This window comes from Oreochromis niloticus, linkage group LG4 (assembly GCF_001858045.2).
Source record: "Oreochromis niloticus isolate F11D_XX linkage group LG4, O_niloticus_UMD_NMBU, whole genome shotgun sequence".
In the NCBI taxonomy this organism is placed as follows: Eukaryota; Metazoa; Chordata; class Actinopteri; order Cichliformes; family Cichlidae; genus Oreochromis; species Oreochromis niloticus.
The window spans coordinates 4,686,939-4,700,406 of record NC_031969.2 but is presented as its reverse complement, the minus strand read 5'-3'; positions in this window follow the sequence as shown (position 1 = coordinate 4,700,406).

Below are 13,468 nucleotides of genomic sequence, written 5' to 3'. Positions count from 1 at the left end.
AACATCCCTACTCAGAATCTTTACATGGAATGTGCCTGCAGTTGAACACTATAGCTATAGCCTCCCCCACCATCCTACATGCAGGGGAGGAGAATAGAAACAGAAGAATATCTTTAATAATGCAGTTTAAACAAGGTTCACAGTTTGAAGCACAACAATGACAACTTTTAACAAAATCACTCCAACAACTATGTAGTGCCATCTAGCAAGAGACAGGGCACACCTTGAACAGGTCGCCTGTCTATTGCAGGGCTAACACAGACAACTCTGTCCTTACCTTCACCTACATCTCCTTTGCTCTTGGCCCCTTGCATACCCGCTATTGGAGTTGTTACTCAAAAAGAGGAAATACTGCATTTTAAAGAAATGCAATGTTTATTTACATTCTATTAAAGTCTGACTGGAAATGGAAGCCAGAATGGAGTCATTCACCTCTTTTCCTCAGTACTTGTGTTAGTCTATTTCTTCTGCCTTTAACCTTTGGCAGTCTGTTGATGTGCCTGTATGTGTGTATGACAGAGCTGTATAAAAGTTACTGTGTCACAGAAGTTTCGTGGAACAAATTTCACACTCATAGATGTAGATTTTTTAGGAGTATCTAACATATTGATGTTTAGTGACACAGTTAATTGACAAAATGACTTTCAACATTTTTGTGACACAAATTTTATAAATGTCAGGATCCTTCAAAGGAAATGTCACCGTTGTTTATTTCTGTTTCTCTGGATTTTTATCTCCAGTTTCTGTCGCCTACATTTTGTCCGTCTTTCATTACAGCTGAATAATTAAAACCAATTCCAGCTTCATCCAATGAAAATTTAAGGTGGGTAATTGATGACAGCAGACATTCTAAACTATTTTTTTATATCAAACTTTTATGATCTGTATGATGATGATGACAACGTGGCTCAAGCTAATTAAAAAAGTTACATGGTACTCTACCTGAGCACTCAAAGCACCCTACAACATGTCTCATTTACATAAGGACTTTCTATTTAACATTCACATTCCAATAAACACATCACAACACATGTATCTTTTTACATGGGGCACAAGAATTAAAAAACAAATTCACTGTATATCATTTGGGGTGCACCATAACAAACACATAACTCTTAAAAACACATTTGCTGTGCTTACAGATGGTATTGCAAAAAAGGAAGTGGAAATGAACGGTAGGTGTGACTAGAAACTGAAAGCTTTTTGTGTTATACTAATATTTTTCCATTTATAAGAGCGTAAATCTCGTTTGCACTGGTTTCTTAAATTGAAATTGTAGTGCTCACTCTGAAGAAGGTACTAAGAAAACCATTTTTTCAGCTCAGAATATTACCTCTTTCAATTATGAATCATGATTAGTTGACATTATATATGAGTTGCAAACTATAACAAACTATATATAAGTTGCTGCTTTAGGGGGAACTGTGGCATTATTGTCATACTGAATGGAGTTATGATTTAAATCTCTAATTCTGCTCAGTTTGACAGTCGCATATCGAGTTTCAGCTCATTAGCTATTCTGTCCCCAACTGTGGTTCATCCGTCATGTTCACAACATGATTGTGGCTACAGCAGGAAGCTGTTTTGTGTTCTAAAACATGGCCTGTTCAGCACAAAACACAATAAATCCAGTAAGAGGTAAACAACATAACTTCTTTCTGTATGGTTAAATATTAAGCTTTTTGTAAAAAAAAAAAGCTTACAAATGTGTAACTACATGCAGGACTGTACGTATGAAGAACTAATTTTGACTTTCACTCTTCCAATCAGATTCTTCCTCTTTTTCTGTGTTCTTTAACCCCACACAGATTCAAGACCTGAACCAAGAGAAGGAGCTGCAGTATGGAAACACAATATAGTACAGACTAGGTACAGTACAGTCTACTATTGTATATAACCTAAATTTGTACAAATACCTGTTATATGCTAAGATAACAAGATAAGATACTGCCTTTGTTGTTACTGCCGTGAGGGACATTATTACTGAAATGCTTCCACACGCGTCACTGAAAACCAAAAAGATTTCAGTTGAACAGGAAGGTATTTTAGCTGCACAGGAAGGTGAGAAAAAACAAACACATTGGTGATGTCTATGCAACAGCCTGTTAGAGGTATAGGTGAAATTTTTTTCCCTTCAGCAGTGACTATCCAAACCTAGCAACCTATTTCAGCAAGTGGCTATCCTAGCTGCCCCTATAGTCTGGAAAAGACTGTTTCTGACAGTGCCTCATCTACAATTAAATCTGGTCCTTTTCAATTTTTTTACATAGATTCTTTGTTGCTTGAGGTGAGATTCAATGAATAAGATCTTGAAAGATTTTTTTACTTGTGCTCTGCAATGTATTGAGTCACTGCAAAATGAAAATTCTGACAATATCAGACAAGAGAGGCTTTATAGAGGCTTTATGATGATACACGAACTCTATCAGAATTTCGATATGATCCTAATAATATGGTTGTCACAAACCTACTCCTTGTATAGATGCTTTGTCAGCTTGCTACATGAATATGACACTAGACAGAGGTCTGCGATGTGACCCATAGTTTGTTACCCCCAACAACCTTGAGTTGCCATCTAGGTTGGCCACAATATGCTATATCTGCTGAACAGATTTCTCACTTTCTGTCCATTGGTATTGTAACATAGTAGACTAATGTGCCTGTAATAATTCGTCTCCATATTATTGTGTGAAGTTGCACTGGTTTGGAAGTGGTTGTGTGTGTCACAATTGTGGTGAGCTAAAATGGGGTTGGACTAATTGGAGGGAGGTCTACTTATAGCCCACAATACAAACACTGCCGTGTTATTTTGTCTCTCTGTGCAGGTATGTAATGTGACGAAACCTAGGATGACCTGATATGTTTGGGATGGATGGTTTGTTGCGTTGTGAATTATATAATGAAACAGTGTTATTTTGTCTCTCTATGCAGGCCAGGCCCTATTATACACCGTAGCCTAAAGGCAGTTGAGTTGCAGAGGCCGGAGTGATCACTGGCTGTCTACTTAAGCTGGGCATACACTGTGTGATTTCTGGCCCATTTTGAGACGATTTTTCAGTCGTACGACTGTTTTGGGGATCGGCCCGAGTTTCGCCTTAATCGTGTGTTGTGCATTGTGTAGTATACATGGGGTAAAGAGAAGCGATTGACACCTCACGACCAGCTCCCGATCAGCAATTATATGATCACAAGAAAATCAAACCTGTTTGAGATCCTGGCCCCTCGTGAGGGTATCGCACTGTTGAAGCAGTGCCATGAGCCAATTTAATGCGACGTCGCACACTGCGCACAAGCAAACACAAAAATAGAAGTGAAACAGATGGAGTAGCATGGCAGTGCAGCGTGTGATCTGGACACAAGTGATGGAGGCCCAACTTGTAGAACTTTGGCAAGCTCATCCGAGCCTTTTCAATGGGGCCTCACAAAATTATCACGACCGCAACAACTGTGCAAAGAGTTTGATGGACATTGCTGCTCAATTGCAGCTGCCTGGTTAATGTTTCCATTATCAATTTAGCAAAGTTGATGGTGGTGGTGTGTGTGTCTGTGTCAGTTAAAGACAGAGAGACAGATTTTGTCCTATAAGCTTCATGTTAGGGATGCACAGTGTGAGCACTCAGGTCACATCAGAGGCCGTATAGTGTGAGACCCTGCATCGTGACCTATGAACTTCTAACCCCTGCGATTCAATCGTGCAGTTTGAGCAGGAGCTGAATAACGCCACTGAAAAAAATCGCACAGTGTATGCCCAGCTTTACAGGGTGGTGGGTCTCAAAGGAAAACTGCTACCCCTGTTGAAGTGAACGACGTGTGGAGTGCAACTGGCTTTGTGGCATAGCTGGCTCTGGCCTTGGACTGTGTGTTTTTTTCTTTGTACGCAAATGGGACACTGGACTGTCTTATCTTTTGTCTTCAGAGCATTGTGTTAGTAATTTACCTTTTAGAACTTTATTGCCTGTCATCTTTTTGTCCACTATGGAGACGGTTGGTCAGACCCAGAATCTTTTTGTGTGTGTTACAGTATGACATGGCAGAGAATTGTTTTATGCTTTGGAATAAGTTGAAGAACCCAAACTTTGGGAGTTGAGCCATTAAGATATGTGGATATGTCAAATCAAGAATTGAATGGCCTTGTGACGGATATCATACAAAACACTCCAAATGCAGGGGAAGTATATAGTCTTGAAAATCTGAGATCTTGTGGCTAAAGTGTTCAAACTTAACTCAATTAACATACATATTGGTAGATGATGTCTATGTCCATTGACTTCACCTACCAGGATTTTAAAAAACCCTTAATTTATTTTTAAATTTAATTTTTATTTCTTTTTATAAATCTTCGATCGCTAGCAGTGTGACTCTAAAGTGCTGTACTGTATGTTTGTAAGTTTTCTCCCCAACAAACACAACAATATCGACAAAATGTTTTGCACCCTCAAAGGCACCTGCGGTAGCCCCCAAACGGCAGAGGAAGATGCAAACCATCGCACAAAAAGTTGGACATGCTAAAGGAAGGTAGAAGTTACCGTATTTTTCAGGCCATAAGGCACACCGGATTATAAGCGAAACAAAACAGATAAGTCAAACTCAACTCATTCATCTTGCTTCCTCTGCTTCCGTACCATTTATTCATTTAATGTTGAATTCTCTTGCAGCTGCTCCATTCCCATGTTCTGGACCTGAAAACAAGGTTTGATCTTTGGTTTCATTCTATAATACTGGATTTATTTTTCTACGAAGGTTTGAACTTTGAGAGTGTTTTAACAAGAGAGAAAAGTGTGAAAATGTTCATGCCTGTCTGAGAAAAGTGTATAAAGTGTGTAGTGAGGGGTTTTACAGCCTTAAACTGTCTAGCTTTGGAGCAAAAGTTGCAAGTTCAATTCCCTCCCAGCATCCAGTAAGGGTGCCAAACACCAAGCCCTGGAATGGACATGACACATTTCACTGCATGTTGTAGTCTGTATGATTGTGTATGTGACCAATAAAGCTTGTTTTGTTATAATAATTGTGAAAAATAAAGCTGACTACTTCGCGGATTTATTTTTAGAATGTAACTCCCGCAATAAACGAGAGACCACTGTACAACGTTTGATACTGTTGACCATAATATCCTATTAGAGCAATTAGAACATGCCATAGGTATGGCAGGTACTGCGCTGCAGTGGTTTGTATCATATCTGTCTAATAGACTCAAATTTGTTAATGTAAATGGAAAGTCCTCTTCACAAACTGAGGTCAATTATGGTGTTCCACAGGGTTCAGTGCTAGGACCAATTCTGTTTACATTATACATGCTTCCCTTAGGCAGCATCATTAGAAGGAATTACATAAATTTTCACTGCTATGCTGATGACATCCAACTCTATCTATCCATGAAGCCAGATAACACACACCAATTAGTTAAACTGCAGGAATGTCTTAAAGACATAAAGACCTGGATGACCTCTAACTTTCTGCTTCCATATTCAGATAAAAAAGAGGTATTTGGCCCTGAAAATCTTAGAAATATGGTATCTAACCAGATTCTTACTCTGGATGGCATTACCTTGGCCTCCAGTAATACTGTGAGGAACCTTGGAGTCATTTTTGACCAAGACATGTCCTTCAATGCACATATTAAATATGTAAGACTGCTTTCTTCCTTTTGGATAATATCTCTCAAATTAGAAATATCCTGTCTCAGAGTGACACTGAAAAACTAGTTCATGCATTTATTACTTCTAGGGACTAGAAGAGACTAGAAAGAGAGAGCATATTTCTCCTATATTGACTTCACTTCATTGGCTCTCTGTTAAATTCAGAACTGAATTTAAAATCCTGCTCCTCACATACAAGGTCTTGAATAATCAGGCCCCATCTTATCTCAATGCTTGTAGTACCATATAATCCTATTGGAGCACTTCGATCTCGCACTGCAGGCTTACTTCTTGTTCCTAGAGTATTTAATAATAATAATAATAATAATAATAATAATAATAATAATAATAATAATTAGTAATAATAATAACAATAATGTATATTTTATTGATCCCCGTGGGGAAATTACTCTCTCTGCATTTAACCCATTCACTCAGTGAAGCAGTGGGCAGCCGCAAATCAGGCGCCTGGGGAGCAGTGTCTAGGGATGGTACCTTGTGTGAAGAATAGAAATATTTTCCTGCTATTATTTGCTGCTATTAGTATAATCATCATTAACATTTCATGATTGAGAGTGATGTTGCATTCAGATGCATTCAGATGTTCAAATATATTGGTATTATATAAGTCTTTATTATAGGTCCAGTAAGAACCACTTCAAATTGTTGAGTTGAATCTATAATTTAAAGGTTTTTGAATGTTTTATATTCTTATACTGAAGTCTTCAGTGGGTGAGAAGCTGACTGCAGGCTGACAGGAAATGCGTCTGCAAGGCAGGTTTTGCAGAAGTGAAACCGAAAGCAGAGCGAGTGCAAGCCAAAGAGTAGGGTGTTTATTATGCATTTATCTTTGATTTAAGCTTTTAGTAGAGGCTTTTGATCAAAACATTAATTCAGTAGAGTACACATACATAGTCTTGGTTCGGACATACACGTAACCACACACACACTTGGTTAGAGGGATCACTGATAGGGGAAAGTTGAGCATCATCATTTTAGGGTGACATTTAGTCTAGAAATCACACATATAGTTTTAGCTGTGTACGTGCGCAGGCCTTGTGTCTGGAGATGACGAGAGGTGTGAGGTGAAGCTGGGGTGCAGGAGAGGTCATGACACGTACACAGTACACAGCATGCATGCGCCCCCGCACGTACACACACACACAGATAGACTCATTTAGGTAAGAGTTTATAACTGCAAAGTTGTGCCTGTATGAGTGACATTTTGTGCAGAATGTGGACCTGATGTTCCAGGTAGATAAGCCTGGGCAGGATGGAGACAGGAAGCATCTGCCGTCGACGCGAAGATGATGTTCTATGTTAAAAGTCATTGTGGTTTAGGCTGACGTATGCTGTATTAAATCTGCCTAGCAACAGAAAAGGGGGCGGTACAATTCTCACCTCTATAAAGTCTTTGTTTTGACTTTTTGTAAGACAGTTCAATACTGATTGGGTTGTTGAACTCACACATGTGTTCATTAAAATGCCGTCTAAATTGCACACGCCTGGATCTGTGGTTATTTATGGATTCCTCTCTCAACATTGAACCCTAACATTTGGGGGCTTCGTCCGGTGAGAGAGATGGAGGAATTTTGAGAGATCCGGGGTCTGTGGTAATTGGACGGGCAGACGGTAATCAGTGGTGAAAGTGAGCAGGCATTCCCCGGGGCATTTAAAGGTAAGACACTGCCTGTTGAAATATATTTCCAAAAGGTGTCACATTGGGCATGTCAAATTAAAAGCCTGGTCACTGTAATTACTGGTGAGTGTCTGTTTTTTAATTTTGGTGAAGTTTTCATGAAGTTTACCGGTTGAAGTAATGATAATGAAGTATAAGTGACAGTACTGAGTAATGAGAATAAAGGAATGAAAAGAGAAAGCAGTTGGAGCTGCTAATTTAGTGTGGTAGGGAATTTGGTCATTTTGTGGGTTCAAGTCCCATTGGTTATGCAACCCTTAAGAAGTTTCTCGGAGGTGACGCTCCCTGCTGGATAGAGAAATCTATCCTTCACCTAGCGACGACTAGGGATAGTTTCGGGCAACATTCGAGGAGGACTTGGGAATCTCCAAAACTGTTGAGGGTTGTCCTTAATCTTAATCCTGGTTCGGATGTAGATTGTTGTTTCAAATTATTCTAAATTTTTCTAGGACGACAGCGGCGTCTGTTAAGAAGCGCATTTTCTCGGAGGTAACGCTCCCTCCTGGATAAAGACGTTTATCCTTGACCTAGCGGCGACTAATGGGATAGTACGGTACGACAAACCGGGGAGGACTGGGGAATCTCCAAAATTGCTAGGGGTTCAAGTCCCCTATTCTTGCGCTTTTTTGGCTACCTGTAAATTGAGTTAGGTTTAGAAAATCTGGACAGACCAGTTCGAGTCTGGTCTGGTGAATTGGTCGCAAAAAACCTGGGGTTTGCCCGTTCGAGTCGGTTATGGTAAATTTATTGAAATTGGTAGGAGCTATAAGGCCTAAAAAAATCTGTGCAGTTGTAATTAATAAGACGTCTGTAATATAAAATATGAGATCTATGAGTAAGATCAGTCTCTGTGTCACCAATGCACAGCCGGATGTGCACTGATGGTGTGTGTAAATGCAAATGAGGAGCGGTGACGCGCAGAGAGGGTGGTTTCAGTTTCGAGAGTATTGAGCTTTATGACTATTGTTTGCCAATTTTGCTAAATGCCTGTATATAAGAGGTTGGTTTTGCTTATTACGAGAGTATAAATACAGTTTGAATATATTAGTGTGGATGTATAGTAATTGACTGAATTTTGATAGATGTATATATCTTGAGCCATAAATGCTGGTGTGTTTTATTTTTTCAGTTATGTGTGTGTGGTGAGAAGCTGTGAGGACGATGAGAGGTTTCAGTTTTCTTTTTCTTTTCTTTTTGACCTGATCTTTCTGATTATGGAAGGCATGTCCAAGATACTCGTATGAAAGCGTATTTTGTGTGATTTTAACTGTGTGAATGCTGTCAGTATTTGATTGGAGTGACTCTGCGTGAGTTCTCTGAGTGAGAGAAAAGGCAGTGTGTGTGAGACGACTCATGGCGTCTGAAAGAGGTTAGAACCTTTAAAAGTGTGTATGAAAGAAAGGAGTGTGAAATATATTTCTTTTGTGATGTAAAGTAGGATGTTGTAAAGTTTGAAAGTGCTTTTAATTCAAGAAATGCATGAGTGATGGTATGAGAGGTTGAGTTTCTTTTTCTCTCAGTTCAAAAACACATAAGTATATACTCTTGGTTAATTGTTGGGATGTTTGAAAGAGCTCTATTTAAAAGTGTGTATGAAAGGAAGGTGTATTGTTTTTAGACCAAGACTTAGGAAAACTAAAGAGGGTTTGTAGACTGTAAATATGAAAAAAAAAAAAAAACAAGTGTTTGATTAATCTGTAGAAACAGGAAAGAGAAATAGGAAATACTGTGCTGCTGTGTGTGTGAGAGGAAGGTGTGTGTGTGACTGATGATGTCAGGGGAGCACCCAGAGAAATAGACAGAGTTAAATTCTAAGAAGATGAAGCGAATGCATGTTTTAAGGAAAAGTAATAAAGTAATAAAATTATATTAATTACAGGGTTTAGAAAAGAGACAGACCGAGAGAAATAAATACATGAACTAACAATTACATTAATGAATTGAAAACGCACATACAGAAAACTGTTACATGTGAAATTATTGTTGGAAAGTTTAATAAAGAAAGCAGTTTACACTCCTTTAATTTCCAGAACCAGTGTGTCCCCTAGACCTGATAACACCCTTGCCCAGTTGGCCCCTGTAGTAGGCGGGCATGGAAGGCTGGACAGCCCATGACGGGTAAGATCCCACCTCGAAACCCTGGGACAACCTAAGGCAAGGCGCAGTCACGATTGCTTGAACCTAAGTCCCGGAGTGACCTTGGAGTCACTGGAGGAGACGGGATTTAACAGGTAAGGCCACTGGGCACAGACGAAGGGGAAATGTCATTAACAATGACCAGTGATGAGCCAAAGAGAGAAAACACACCCTGTCAAAAGGAGTTTGAAACACTGCAAAAGAAACATTTACAAGATTACAAAGATCATAAAGAAACATTTATAAAAATCACACATACAAGCAGAAAATGCACTAACCTTACAGAGATAAGCTCATGAAGAGTAATGCATAGATAGTGATTAAAACTTGGCTAAGAACACAAACATATGTAATTAAATCAGCCTGCTAATTTCATGAGGGTTAAAATGGTGTGAATGTTGAAGAAAATACACTTAAAACACACTTGGATAAAATAGAGTTGTGGAATAACTCAAACGAAGCTGTATGACAAGGGAGTGAGTTATGGAAAAAAAAAAACAAAAAAAAAACAAAAGAGAAGAGTTTAAAGTAGTTTAAAAGGGTGACTTAGGAGTGCTCTTGCACTGATTGATCAAAGTAAGTGATTAGTATAGAAAGAAAATGAAAATAATTCAATAATGTGATAAGGTTTAAACATGTATTTCTCTTGTCAAGTTGGCTGTTGAGCTGTGAGTCTATGCAAATTAGCTGGAGCAGAGACACTTCCTGTGTGCGTGTGTGTCAGAGGCTTTCAGTTCAAGAGAGAGCGGTGGCTGTTGAAGATTATTTGGCGAAATATATAATGGTAAAGTATCAGGATATTTGATTACGGTGGTCAGGTCTGTTCAGAGGGGCAGATTTGGACAGGAAATTTATAATGTAGTGATGACACGTTGTCAAAATCGGTTTATATCATATGCTGAATGAAAACATGGCAAAGTGAGGAAGGGTGACATTGTGCAAACGGTCTTTGATCTTTTGACGAGGTTTTCAGTGCGTTGAATGGGTGAAATTTAAGATTGTTTAAGATTTTTTGGGGCTGTTGTTTTTCATTTTAATAGAGGGAGTTTTGATAAACATGGACATGTCTAAAAGGGCCCATAGTTTTTGTAACAGTGCACTTAGGAAAAACCTGTCAGGTGATTTTGTTTTGTACTTTGATGAGCTAATAATCAGCTCTCTTTTTTCTCATTTTGGTTCTGAGCAGGCCTGGAAGAGAGTGAACCGACGGCGCTGACAAAATTACCAAGTACGAAAATCAGGTGGGCATTACAGATTATAATTGATTACAATCAGAGACTGATTGGCGGCGAGTCTCTGTCTAAAAAATGATTGCAGCGAGTCAATCCAGTCAAAAGTATAGCGAACTATTTTCCTAAAAAGGAAAACGAAATAAAACAAATGATTGAGCTCATTTTGCTGATGTGGAGCATTTGATGACGTGCGCAGAAGGCTGCAGTATCAGCAAAAAATATCATGTGTGAATGCATGTGAGTGAATGTGAGTGACTGGACTAAGGTGGGAATGAATAAATGTGGACAAATTTACCATGTGAGGAAAAGAAAGGGGATGCTTTGTTTTGCTTTTGCCATAAGCAGGACAAGTGGGAGACTTAAATCTGGGGATGCTGATGTTCAGTTGAGTGAATTTCTGTTTTATTGATTTGGGTTAGACCATATTATTACATTATAAAATGCTAAAAGGGAAACATTTTTGATATAACTCAAGTTACCATTAACTGAGGTGATACATGATTAATAACTGTTCTGTTTAAGTTTATTTTTTGTCATGACACAGATTGGATCATAAAGGGGGAGAGTTAAGTACAGGTTTTGTTTCCAGGAAGTTCCAAGGATCCAGACTTTGCATGGAACAACGATTTGGAGAAGATTTGACATAATAATTAAATTGATTTTATTCCTTAAACACAGGTTTTCAGGGCCGGAGCAAAATACCGGAGAGGAGGATGGCTGAAGTGTTCTGAGAAATGATATGATATGACTAACCTTTTTTCCCTTGTTAATTTGTTAAGCTTGGGTGAAGCATCTTGAGTTTTTTGCCACATGAGATGTGTCAAAAAAGAGAGGGATTTAAGATTTAATTTGTCTAATTTGAAATGGGTTTTAGTATGATTTTATAACGATTGGGGTTGTTTGATAATTTAGATATGGTAGAACTGAGGCAGAGATTGTTAATTCTAAAGAAAGGAGTAAAATGAACTGAATTCTGTTTAGAAGATAAATTGCTGGTGTTAATAAGAAGTGGTATATAAAACTTAAAGGGAAACTGTGGGAATAAAGGATATGCTTTGGGGAAAATAGTGAACATTTTATGAGTAGAAAATGTGGGATTTCTTGTTGATGTTTAGGATAAGTTGTTATAATGTAGCCTTTAGAAACAGATAGTAAATAGATTTATTTCTAGGGTAGAGGAGAGCTTTTTATGAGGATGTTAAAAGTCTCGCTGACTCAAATGAATAATATGGGAGATTATATATGTAGAAATGATTTTTCATACACATTGCATTTTTGTGCCTTTAACGGAGTTGTGGCTCAGAGAGTCGTCTCTTGAGGGTCACAAACTTTTGGTTAACGTTATGATTAGCCAATCTACTGTGAGAAGGACCTGAGTTATTGAAGGCTGCGCACGCTTACAGACATATAGAGTTCATCAACACACCTGACAGTATTGATTTGAGGCCTAGGGCCTGAAATTCATTTAGCATTTAACTGAATAGGAGTTTCGCTTGTAACTAAATTGGGTGACATGTAAAATATTGAGATAACATATGCAGCTCTAAATGAGTCTTATTATATAAAATGCAGCTACAGAATAACGAACGCTTGTCGAAGTGACCGAGGTTTCTTTTTTGCTTTAAACCAGGTCCAAAGGGGGGAAAGCTTAGGTATTTTGGTTAAGACTGATAAAATATAATGACTGATAAAATATAATTAGAATGTACCATTACATTAAGAGCAGCAAAAATGAAATAAAATGATATATTAAAACAGGTTATAACACAGGAAATGTGAGTTCTAAAATACAGTTAGAGTTCAGCTTTTAGCTATGATGAAATTTATTTAGGAGTTATTGATCATATGTTTATACTTAGTTGATTAAAATGGTTGTTTTTTCTTTGATCCTTGTGTAGAATAAGTGGTTATGATGATTTTTCTTGTGAAAGGTGATTTTAGGCCAGAGCTGTGACAGTACAGGATGTTGAATAGAGTGAACAACAGGAAACATATGACAGCAGTGCAGTAAGACTGTTAAAAGCTGTAGATTGAGATGAGTGATGTTTAAGATTATATAGGAATAAAAGTCAAAAACCAAATACGAAATTAGGTTCATGTTTTGAGTAATATTAGGTTGAATCAGGTTTGAATGAAGAGAACAATTGAGGAACAGAGTAAGTTAGAGCCGTAGTAGGGAGAAAGTGTTTTCTATCCTTTGCAGGAGGCCCAGAAGAGAGGGACCCAGAAGAGGAGCAGAGACCACTTAAGCATGAAGTGTTCTCAAGTGGGAGCGGGCCTTTTATTATTAAGACCACCTAAATGACATGAGTTTGTCTGGTTCGCTAAATCACAGAATGCCGAGAGAGGGTCAGAGTGGGAAAAGTGATCCTAATGTCCATGACGCCAGGGGTGGACAGGGAAGCAGCTGAATGGGCCAAGGAGTGACCCAACATAATGTATGGCGACCTCTGGTGGTCCAGAGGTCGAGCAGTGTCTAGGGATGGTACCTTGTGTGAAGAATAGAAATATTTTCCTGCTATTATTTGCTGCTATTAGTATAATCATCATTAACATTTCATGATTGAGAGTGATGTTGCATTCAGATGCATTCAGATGTTCAAATATATTGGTATTATATAAGTCTTTATTATAGGTCCAGTAAGAACCACTTTAAATTGTTGAGTTGAATCTATAATTTAAAGGTTTTTGAATGTTTTATATTCTTATACTGAAGTCTTCAGTAGGTGAGAAGCTGACTGCAGGCTGACAGGAAATGCGTCTGC